Below are 11,903 nucleotides of genomic sequence, written 5' to 3'. Positions count from 1 at the left end.
TCTCCAATTCTCATGAGAGTTATTCATAAATGCATCTTTGTAAATTTTTATATAATTCTTTCTATTAAAAAGGGCATTCTAAATAAAACAAACAAACAAATAAAAAAGAAAAACTTTGGGATGCATCCCCCTGCCCTTGTTTGCTAACTTCAGCAGCCATTGACCATCCACTAAGATAGGCCATGGGCCACTGACAGTAAGGAAATAGCAGGAAGAGGAGTAAGAAGTTACAGATGTGTCACTGTCTATGGGTGTGTGCCCCTGCCTGCCTTGAACTAGCTGGCATTACAGGTAGTGAGTTACTAATCATTTTGATATTTAAGCATGGTCTGAATGATTATATTCCAGAGATGCCTTAGAAATGGTTTCTTTATTGGTTGTGATGTTGAACTACTAGATATAAGTAATGATATATTTTAACAACTAGTCATATTTTTCAGGATACTTCCACCTAATTTTTCCACTTGATTTCATAACAATGTGGGAAATGTCTGTACAGTAGGGATTATAATTTATTTCTATCTACACATTAAATGACATGCTCAAGGCCAATAGTAGGGGACAAAAATGACACTGAGATCCCAATCTTCTGTTTACTGTTGCTACTACTTTTCTCAGCTGCTATTTTTCATAAGTTTTCCTGTGTTAGGACATATACTTTAGAAATATAATCTGATTGAATCCTCTCAACAGTCCTTTTAGGGGGAGGTACTGTTACATTTTACAGAATCCAGTTTTCTTCCATTGTTAAAAGTTGATGAAGCAATAGTTACAAATGTTGTCTTAGATTATTAGTGATTTTTAAGTGCCAAGTTGATAACTCTAACTCCCTTTCTCTACTTTGAGATCACTTCAATTTCTTATTTTTAAAAATTTTATAAACTTTTGTGTTCATCTCTAATTCCTTCATAATAACAGTTGTTAAAATTCACATTGTATATAGCCCTTAGTTTGCTCTAAATCAATTGGAGGAAAGACCAATAGACACTAATTGTCTGTACCACAAAATGCCATACAGATAAATTATAGACCCCAGAAGGCACTGGTAGCATGCTGCTCTCTCAACAAAGAGAGTTACTGGAGTTAGAGACAGAAAAAATATATATTGGTTGTATGCCAAAGGATATATTTACAATATAATGGCTTGTAGGTCTCAGTGAAATACTTGAAAGACAAAAAGAGACATGAAAATTTTTCTTTCTTGTTTACTTCTACAGTAGATTGTGAAATTTCAAAATATCTCCCAATGGCACAATGGCTGGTTTTCTTTGCAGGAGTGAAGAGCCTCTACATTCGACTATAGCTTCACAAAAGACACATTCATGTAATTTTGAGCCAAATTGCAGACTCTCACCTCTGCCCCAAATCCAGAAAATAAACTCCCTAAAACATTAGAGCTACATTTGACATGATAGCAAGAACATTTAGATTCTGCATTGCAGTAGCAGATAAAATTGAATTTGCTGTTTCATACCAAGCAAGTAACCTAGGTTTTTAAAATTCTAAAGCTGTTTTCAGGTCAGATGTGCTATGATGATTCATTGTCTGGTAACAATGCTTAGAATTACCTCTGCTCTCCTTGTGACTGTATGATTTTCATTTTTGAAATGAATAAAATTGTCCCTATTAATCATAGTTAAGAAACTTACGTTTTGAATAAAGACCAAATTCTCTAAAATTAGTGAATTAATCATTATCTGTTTTTATTCTAGACAATTATATTTTTAGTTCAGTTAAATAAGCTTTATGCCTTAATCCAGAGAGATTAAACATGAAAACATTTACTGAATGTGGCTTTCTGGCTGTGAATTGAAGAATGAGAAATTTAAACATACTAGAAAAAGTCAAACCTGGTTTGGTCTATTAGAAACCATTAATAACTAAACATACATGATTTGAAGAAATAATTATCTTTCAAGTGGACTTCTAGAAGTAGAACTGTAATAGGAAAATTCATGTGTGTGTTTAATATTCTTCCTCAGTATCAGGGTTTACATCCATTCTACCCTTAATTGTGATGTACTCTTCACTGGCAACATTTTTGAAGAAGCAAAAATGATCAGGAGACACTGGTGCAAGCTAGTTTAAGTATACATTTTTTCCCCATCTCACCTCATAAGGAAGAATAGCAGGACTTGGTTATATTTTAATGAAAAGAGTTTTTCATGTAAGATTTCTGACCCAAGTAATTAGGCTTCTCTCTTTTCTTTCTGTATTCTTGGTATTACTGCATTTGCAGTAATCTAACCTCTTCCCTGATCCTGCACTCCAATTCCCATTGTAAATATGTTTTTTAATTGATTTTTAGAAAGAGAGAAAGGGAGAGGGAGGGAGAGAGAGAAAGAGAGAGAGAGAGAGAGAGAGAGATACACGCCCCTACTGGGGATTGAGCTGCAACCTGGGCATGTGCTCTGACTGGGAATCTAACCAGCCACCTCTTGGTGCATAGGACGACACTCAGCCAACTGAGCCACAATGGCTGGGCTCCAGTTCCCATTTTATAAGTCAATTACCACCAGACTAGTTATGTACAAAGAGCAAGAAATCAGTCATTTTTGGAATTTTATTTAAAAATCTATTTTCTTATTATTAAAGACAGAAAACACACATTAATTTTTTAAGTTGGCAACTCAAAACATACAAATAGATCTTTGACACTATCACATATCAATGATATATAAAATAAATAGTATTCACATCACATATTTGAAAATAATCAATGAGCCCTGGCCGGTTTGGCTCAGCGGTTAGAGCGTCGGCCTGCGGTACAGAGAAAATAATCAATGAAAAATGTTTTTAATGCCAAGGTGGATGATAAAATGAAAGGTCATTCTGATGTTTGAATGAAATAAATATGATATCAAAAATTCAAATCAAATTAAATTTATCAAGAAAGGTGCCAGTTCCTATCTATAAATTTGCACCTAACAAAGGTGGGGCCAGAGATGGCCCTACTGTATTTTTCAATTACAGTTTACATTCAGGTATACCTCACAGTGCTTAGACAATCATGTACTTTACAAAGTGTTCCCTTCCCCCCAATATTCCAATATCCACCTGGCACCATACATAATTATTACAATATTATTGACTATATTCCTAGGCTGTACTTTACATCCCTGTGACTATTTTGTAACTACCAATTTGTTCTTATTAATCCCTTCACCTTTTCTACCCAGTCCCCAACCCCCACTCCCTCTGGCAACCATCGCTCTTTTCTCTGTATCTGTGAGCCTGTTTCAGTCTCATTTGCTTATTTTGTTCTTCAGATTCCATATGTAAGTAAAGCATATGGTATTTGTTTTTCTCTAACTTAATTATTTCATGTAGCAGAATACTCTCTAGATCCATTCATGCTGTTGCAAATAGTAAAATTTCATTGTTTTTATGACTGAGTAATATTTCATTGTATATATGTATTCACTCATCTATTGGTGGGCACTTGAGTTGTTTTCATGTCTTGACTATGGTAAATAACATTGCAGTGAACATAGGGGTGCATATATTTTTTTGAATTAGTGTTTTGGGTCTCTTTGGAAATATACCCAGAAGTGGAATCACTGGATCATAAGGCAGTTACACTTAATTTTTTGAGAAACCTCCTCACTGTTTTCCAAAGTGGTTGCACCAATTTGCATTTCCACCAACAGTGCATGAGGGTTCTCTTGTCTCCACATCCTCACTAGCCGACTTGTTTGTTGATTTATTGATGATAGCCATTCTGCCAGGTATGAGGTGATAGCTCATTGTGGTTTTAATTTGCATTTCTCTAATGATTAGTGACATTGAGCATCTTTTAATATATTTATTGGCCATCTGTATGTTTTTTGGTGTTGAGTTTTATAAGTTTTTTTTAAAATAAATTTTGGATATTTACCCCTTATCAGATGTATCATTGGTGACCCTTTTCTTCCATTAGATTGTCTTTTTGTTTTGTTAATGGTTTCCTTTGCTGTGCAAAAACTTTTTAGCTTAATGTTTATTTTTTTCTTTTGTTTCTCTTGCCAAGGAGATATTCCAGAAAAAAATATTGCTAAGAGAGATGTCAGAGATTTTTATTGTCTATATTTTCTTCTAGGAGTTTTATGGTTTCAAATTTTACATTTAAGTCTTTAATCCATTTTGAGTTTATTCTTGTGTACAGTGTAAAAAGATACTCTAGTTTTATTTTTTTGAATGTTATCTGTCCCATTTTCCCAACACCATTTATTGAATAGACTGTCTTTTTTTTATTCAAGCCCCACCCAAGGATATTTTTCCATTTATCTTCAGATAGTGTGTGTGTGTGTGTGTGTGTGTGTGTGTGTGTGAGAGAGAGAGAGAGAGAGAGAGAGAGAGAGAGAGAGAGACATCAATGTGAGAGGGACACATCGACTGGTTGCCTCCCAAGGACCCTGACCAGGGCCAGGGACAAGCCACAACCAAGGTATGAAGCCTTGACCGGAATCAAACCTGCGACTCATTGGTCCGCGGTCATGCTCTTACTGCTGAGCCAAACTGGCCAGGGCTTAAATGGACTGTCTTTATCCCATTGTATGCTCGTCTCCTTTGTCATACATTAATTGACCATCAATGCATGGATTTATTTCTAGAGATGACCCTACTTTTTAAGAAGTGTTTTAAAATGTTTGAATTTGACTTAGAGCTAGCACAGAGTGTTGTTGAACAGGCTAGGAATTTGCAAAGACACACGCTGACTTATTCATTTTTTGTTCTCATATTTGTCATTAACCTGGAGTGTCTCTACTCCATGAATGTTTGTGTTTATGTCATCTCAATGAGCCTTCCCTGTTGTAAAGAGTTGCTCCTTCTTTAATGCTCCCACTATACAGTCTGCCCCGTATTTAAGTATTAATGTATATACTCACCTATAACTACCACAGATGTAAGTTCTAAGGTAGAAAGTTTTACCCCAGTTTGTATCACTAATACCTGGTAGCAACTAGCATATGCCTTACCCATGATAGACATTAGATAACTATTTGTTGAATGAAAGGGAAATAACACAATGAATCAACAGGACATAATCACATTGAAACCATGTGGAGTTCTTATTGAAAGTGATTCTCATGTCATCCTTCTCATGAAATGAAATTTAGCATGCCCCTAGGTGTAGATGTTGCTATGATGACTTGCTGAGTCCAATTAATATACCAATTCCTTTTTGATATTGCGAGATGTGTTCAAGGTACATCTTAACCCATAATTGGAATTGAAGTCTCATGACACTTTAGTAAGAAGCACATCAGACACTTATCCAGTTTTAATAAAAGAGCTTCATGGGCTTGCTCAGAAGCATACGTGCTCAGAACTCTCCTAAACCCTGGTAGGAGAGTGCACAGAGGAGGGCTTTCCAGATACTAAGGCAGAACACCCCAGAAATGTGAAAGTTTTCATTTTAAACTAATCACATGTGCTTTTTATCAGGTGGACATGTTTAATGCTGGGGTTTTGAGGTTCCTAAATGCAAGAATAGTCTGAAAAGGAAAAAGGAATTTAATTTAGATTTTTTTCCCCATCTAAATACTCTTCCATTTATCAACATTAACATACCCTCTTTCTGTCATTCCTACTTACTGACTGTAGTTTCAGAAGATAGAATATAAATTATTTCCTCAATTCCATTGACTTTTACCTTCACTGAACTTTAGTTCCTCATGACCTAAAGCCATCTGTTCTCGGTGACGCCTCTCCATCAGCAAAGCCATACATCATTTGAAGTTATGCTTCACTATTTGGGATTATGCTACAATGACACACTCTGGAATATAACAACAGCTAACTTCTGCTGAGTGGATACTGTATGTTAGACCCTGACCTAAATACTTTATATACAGTTAGTGAAGTAGAACTAGAGTTTGGCCCCTGAAAGTCTGGCTTCAGAACATGTCTCTACTGCCTGTCAGCAAATTGTACTCATCTAATTTAAATGTCTCTAACTACCAATTTTTCCAGCTCCTCACTTCTCTTGCTTGTAGCCTTCAGTATGACAGCCAACAACTTGGTTCTTCCCTTTTGTTTATTTTTTTGCTCAGATAGAGTGGGAGAGAGAGAGAGGAAGAGAGAGAGAGAGAGAAACATCGATGTGAAGGGACACATCGAGTGGTTGCCTCCTGCACAACCCAACCGGGGCCGGGGACAAACTGCAACCGAGGTACACGCCCTTAGCGGGAACCGAACCCGGGTCTCTCTGGACCGCAGGCTGACGCTCTAACCGCTGAGCCAAACTGGCCAGGACCCTTTTGTTTCTTATTCTTTCCCATTCTGTCTCACTCAGCATGGATTCAATGATCATCCAGTGTAACTGTGCACTTGCCATCCCCCAGCAGTCCTCTGCCCCCTGACTTTTTTATTCCCATCTCATCTCAACTCATCCCCGACTTTCTTAGTTCCCCATCTTAAGGAATTAGCACTTGAACACAAAATTATGTTGAGTAAATGGATTAAAAATTCAAGCTCTCTAACCTTATCTATATTTTGTGTTGTTGTTTAGTAAACTGTTTATTCAGGCCCTTGACTACCCCGTGTTACCTCCTTTAGGGCAAATGCATCAAAAATTATCCATATGCTTTAAGTACTGTAAGCCTATCTCACACTTAGCAGATAATTCAATGCTTATTTTATTTTATTTATTTATTTTATCCTCACCCAAGGACATTTTTCCATTTTTTGTTCAGGTAGAGTGGGAGGGAGAGAGAGGAACAGAGAGAGAGAGAGAAACATCAATGTGAAGGGACACATCGAGTGGCTGCCACCCGCACGACCAACCAGGGCCGGGGACAAACTGCAAGTGAGGTATGTGCCCTTAGTGGGAACCGAACCTGGGTCTCTCTGGACCTCAGGTTGACGCTCTAACCGCTGAGCCAAACCGGCCAGGGCTCAATTCTTATTTTATTGAGCAATTGTATATACTTTCTTCCTCTTAGTCTCATAATTTTAAAAAATCTCTCTGCTTTTTTTTTTTTTTGGTCCCCATCTTAGATGAAGAATTTCCTCCACTTTAAAGGCTGACTTCTCTGGTTTTTTGGTCTATTCCCATATAGGTTCTCCTAAGAAGTTGTTTATTAACTACTCTCTCATGATTTTCCATCTTCCAACTGTCTATTCCTACTAGCGCCCCCCTGTCAGCATATTAACTTATTTGAGTCTCTTCATTGCAGGAACAAAGCAGAGCAGGACACTTCTGCACATTAACCTCTGACATTTCAATTTGCCTGTCTCATCTCCTGCCTTTGTTTTCTTGAACATTTTTTAAAAGAGTAGTTTACTCTCACTGTCTTTTTAAAATATCATTCTTATGTATTCTATACCATGAAGCCTAGGTTAATTGCCCTAAGGCATTCACTCAATATTCTCTTTTCTCGTCTGATCCTTATTTAGCCTTCTAATAAAGGGAGGAAATGTTGCTTCTGACAAGCTATAGAAAGCTCTGACTCATCCTACTGCCCCAGATGCATGAGCGGAGAGAAACAAGAAAATAGGAGCACTAAGCAATCCAAAAGGAAGGACCATGAGAGGAATCTCTCAAATGTAAGTTGTCCCCAAAGAAGTAAGAACTTTTAATGTCTCCAGACCTTTTCCATTAGCACTGTGGACCAGTTGCATCTTGGCCTTGACAGTAAATGATGAGGGAAAGGGAGGAACTCTTTCTTTAGTTGGAAGAGTGCACTGGTTTTGGGTTGTTTCCAAGCTAACTAGTCCTAGGCAGTAATGGGTCATTTGCCCAAGAGTCCACCGGAAAGCCTGAGAAATGACTTGAAATTATGCCAGTTCCCAAGGCTGCTATTGGCTAGGCTCATATATATTAAACAGCATGGGCAGGCAGTCCATCTGGAATTCTGAAAGACGGAGGTGTGAGTAAGAAGAGTGGTAAAGGCCATGATTTATGATCTTTAATTCTATGTGGTCATTAGAACTCTCATTTTGCTCCACATACCTTGCCTCTTTTGGGACAACTCTGAGGCATAATTTATACTCCAAGATCTTGTTGCAAGCAGGATGAAACCAGGTTAAATCCTATATGAGGTCAAATCCACCTCATATAATAGAAACTTATGCATTAGTATTAGAATTATTATGAAAAACTTACATACATTTACCATTTTAAGGGGGGAAAAAAGATCCTCCCAGATTTCTATAGCCATTATCTTGAGATCTAGGAAAGAATGTTTGTAATGGGCTTCATGATTTATAAAATTAGGAGCACCAACATAAGAAGAAATGAAAACTTTAAAATTCGTTGTAGGAGCTGCTTCTGCTTGCCCATGGGGAATCATTTTACAATTTTATAAGTGCTATTTTCTTCATGGTAAGAGTATTAGCACATTTTTAAACATGTGATACCAAATTTCTCAAATGTCTATAACTTTTACCTCAGCCTGTGCCTACCACTCAGTCAGTGGTTATTTTATACTATATCAAGTGGATTTTGTAATATTACAAAGTGTGATTTCATCGAGCTGTCAAATCTTTTTTAAATATGCAGAACTTTATGACTAAAACTAATATGTGAACATTTGATGAGTTAGTAATCAGGACATAAGTATTCAATCAAACTCCTAGAAACAATACTTTTAACTAAATATTTTTTCAATAGGAAAAAAATGGGTTTTATTATGAATATACAGGGTGGGGACAAAAGTAGGTGTATAGTTGATCGTATGGAAAATAATATAGTAATTAATAAATAATAATTCAAGAATAAACTCTGTGTTTTGTGTACTTCAAACTGTACACTTATTTTGCCCCACCCTGTTTTTTTTTTAATGGAGCTTTTAAGCCCTGGATAGTTTTGCTCAGTGGTTAGAGCGTTGGCCTGTGGACAAAAGAGTCTCAGGTTTGATTCCTGGTCAAGGGCACGTACCTTGGTTGTGGGTTTGATCCCTGGCCTGGTCGGTGTCGCTTGGGAGGCAACCAATGTATGTGTCTCTCTCACATTGATGTTTCTCTCTCCCGCTCTATCTAAAAAAAAAAAGGAAAAATATCTTTGGGTGAAGATTAAAAAAAAAATTGAGCTTTTGAAAATCAAGGTACACCCAAACATGCTTTCGACAATTGCCAATCAGACTAAAAATATACCACTATAAAAACTATTGTGTCATATATATGCACTGATAATTAATTTGCTAAAAATATTTTACTCTACTCTCTAACGTGCAAGTCCTGTCATTTTTCAGTAGAAACAAAAGCCACTACCTTGATTGAATGAAATCACTTGCCTTATTGCTATATTAAAATATGCCTCTGTGTTTAACTTGTTTTGCAGTTATTAATATGCAGTAAATAGTTAAACTGTATGCATTTAATTCTAGAGATAAGAAAATATCTTGAATTGAGTGTGGCTCTACAATTAAGATCACCCTCACTCTGCCCATCTCATTGGACAATGCACTTTATGAGTTGAACTTACATTACTTACGTGTAAAATAGAGGGACTAAATTAGATATTCTTGAAGATGATTTTTCCCCTCCACATATCAAAGCGATTATTAAAGGGAATCTGTTTTTATTATCAGTTTTCAGAATGGAATGGAAAACAATGACACACAGAAGTTAAGTGCTCCTTGTGATGTCATCAGCTCACTGTATCTCTGGAACAGCTTCTACAAAGCATGGGGACCGCAAAGAACGGCCTCCCTACAATTTCAAGTGTCAACAATAATTTAAGAGAAGCAGTTTCAGGCCTTTTATTACTGAGTGAAAATTTTTCAAATGCGTACTGAGATGACCTAAGAATCAGGAGAGAAAACAATGAATCACTGATGAGGAAGAAATGAATCTTAGAGAGAATCCTAATAAAGCAACATTTATCATTCTTTCTTCTTAATTTATCTTCTTAGTCTGAATGAACATTAGCGTTTCCTTCAGTGTGACTGAGGCAGCTTTGAAACAGCATTCTTCTGTACCTAACCATGGTGAATGAAATTCTGATGCCTATGATGAAACAGGATAATCGACATTTATAGCTTCCATCACTCTCTACTAAACTTTGGTCAGTTTGTAAATAGCGCCTGATGCTTGGATCAATACTCTAGTATGGTAAGGTGGAGCAAATCAGGAATCCGCACTGGTTTTGTCAGTCTGTTCTCTTTAGATGATCATTATTCAGTTTAAACATTATAGAGGCAAAAACTGAGGGCCATCCTGGCCTCTGGCAAATTGTTTTCTTGTCCACATTTATTTCCGGTTTCATTTTATCTTGTCTTTGGGCGTCCTTTGTAGCCCTTTTATCATCCCACCAGTTATCCAGAGCACTTTAACATAAAGTTATCTACTAAAGTAATTCATATTAACCTTTTGAACGGATCACCCTGATAAGTCTAGTACCCACCTGGTACCATACATAGTTATTACAATATTAGTCATAGGAATGTAAGGTTCAGCAGAGAGGATTTGCAGCTCTTTTTACATAGAATTAAAGCTGTAGTTGTTATATGTTATCTTGACTTTAGTAAAAAGTTGGTAGATATTCAATTCATGATAGTAATTACATTGAGCTTATCTCGATGTCCTGTTTTACATGATCCTTTCATCGTGCTTTCTATAGTCACCACTCACATGATCTTGGCATTTGACTAGTCACACCTTTCAACATTCCTCAGTTGGGTTGGATTAATTCTGTTTTATAGTCTGGCAGGTGTGGCTCAGTGGTTGAGCATCGACCCATGCACCAAGACGTCACCAGTTTGATTCCCAGTCAGGGCACATGCCCAGGTTGTGGGCCCGATCCCCAGTTGAGGGCATGAGAGAGGTGGCCAATCAGTGTTCTCTTGCATTGATGTTTCTATCTCTCTCTCCCTCCCCCCCCTCTAAAAATCAATAAAGACAAAAAAAAAAATTTTTTTAATTCTGTTTTACACACAGGTAAAATAGCCACTCATATCATCTCATGTTTATTTTCTTCATAACACTTTTTTTTTTTTTTTTGGTATATTCCAGTAGCAAGCAAATGCAAATAAATTTTAAAATGCTAATTAGTAGTTGGATAATTTGATATTACTCTTTGAAATTTAACTTGTGAAACACCTAACATATTTGGGAAGTGTGAATATATTTTCACTTTACTATCAACTATAATCAAGATAATAGACTTTTCTGTAGCTATTAGAAACATAGCAATTACTAGGATGTATAACTTAAACATGAGTACAATTCCAACATTTGATGATTGCTTTTCCTCTTTTAAATAAGAGCCAGTCTTCAATAGACAAGTGGTGTATATTTAAATTCACCTAGCTTCAAGACATTGGCTTAAGAGGAAATCAAAGTATACATGTTTTTGTTTGTTTGTTTTCTTTTGTTTTTTGTTAATCCTCATCTGAGGATATTTTTCCATTGGTTTTCAGATAGAGTGGAAGGGAGGGAGAAAGAGAGAGACATCAATTGGTTGCCTCCCACATGGCACTCCATCCGGGGCCAGGGATCAAACCTGCAACCCAGGCACATGCCCCTGACCATGAATCAAACCTGCAACCCTTTGGTCTGTAGGCTGACACTCTAACCACTGAGAAACACATCCAGGGCTCAAAGTATAATGTAAAGTTTATTTAGATTTTGGTAGGGCAGAACTGGGGATACGAGGGAAAGAATAAAAGGGGAAAAGTCTTACAATTTCTGGCTTTTCATTTATGGGGTTATTTTAGACTAGTTGGTCTCTTTATTTTGCTTTCTATTCCCAGTGCTGGTTGAAGATTTTACTGTCCTTTTTTGAGCTCTGTATTATCCATACTGCTGATGAGGGGGGTTTTGCTGGTTAAGGTGCAACCCTTGTTTTAGTCCAAATGTGCTTCTTCAACTTCATTCCCTGATGCTGAGACCGAATGATTAATAAATTGGGTGTTTGGGAAGAAATTAAGTACACGTATAGAAAATTTGCAAGTTGACAAATTCTTCTCTTCTGCCCT

This window comes from Molossus molossus, unplaced genomic scaffold, assembly GCF_014108415.1.
Source record: "Molossus molossus isolate mMolMol1 unplaced genomic scaffold, mMolMol1.p scaffold_m16_p_8, whole genome shotgun sequence".
NCBI lineage: Eukaryota > Metazoa > Chordata > Mammalia > Chiroptera > Molossidae > Molossus > Molossus molossus.
Note: the sequence above shows the minus strand (reverse complement) of the source record.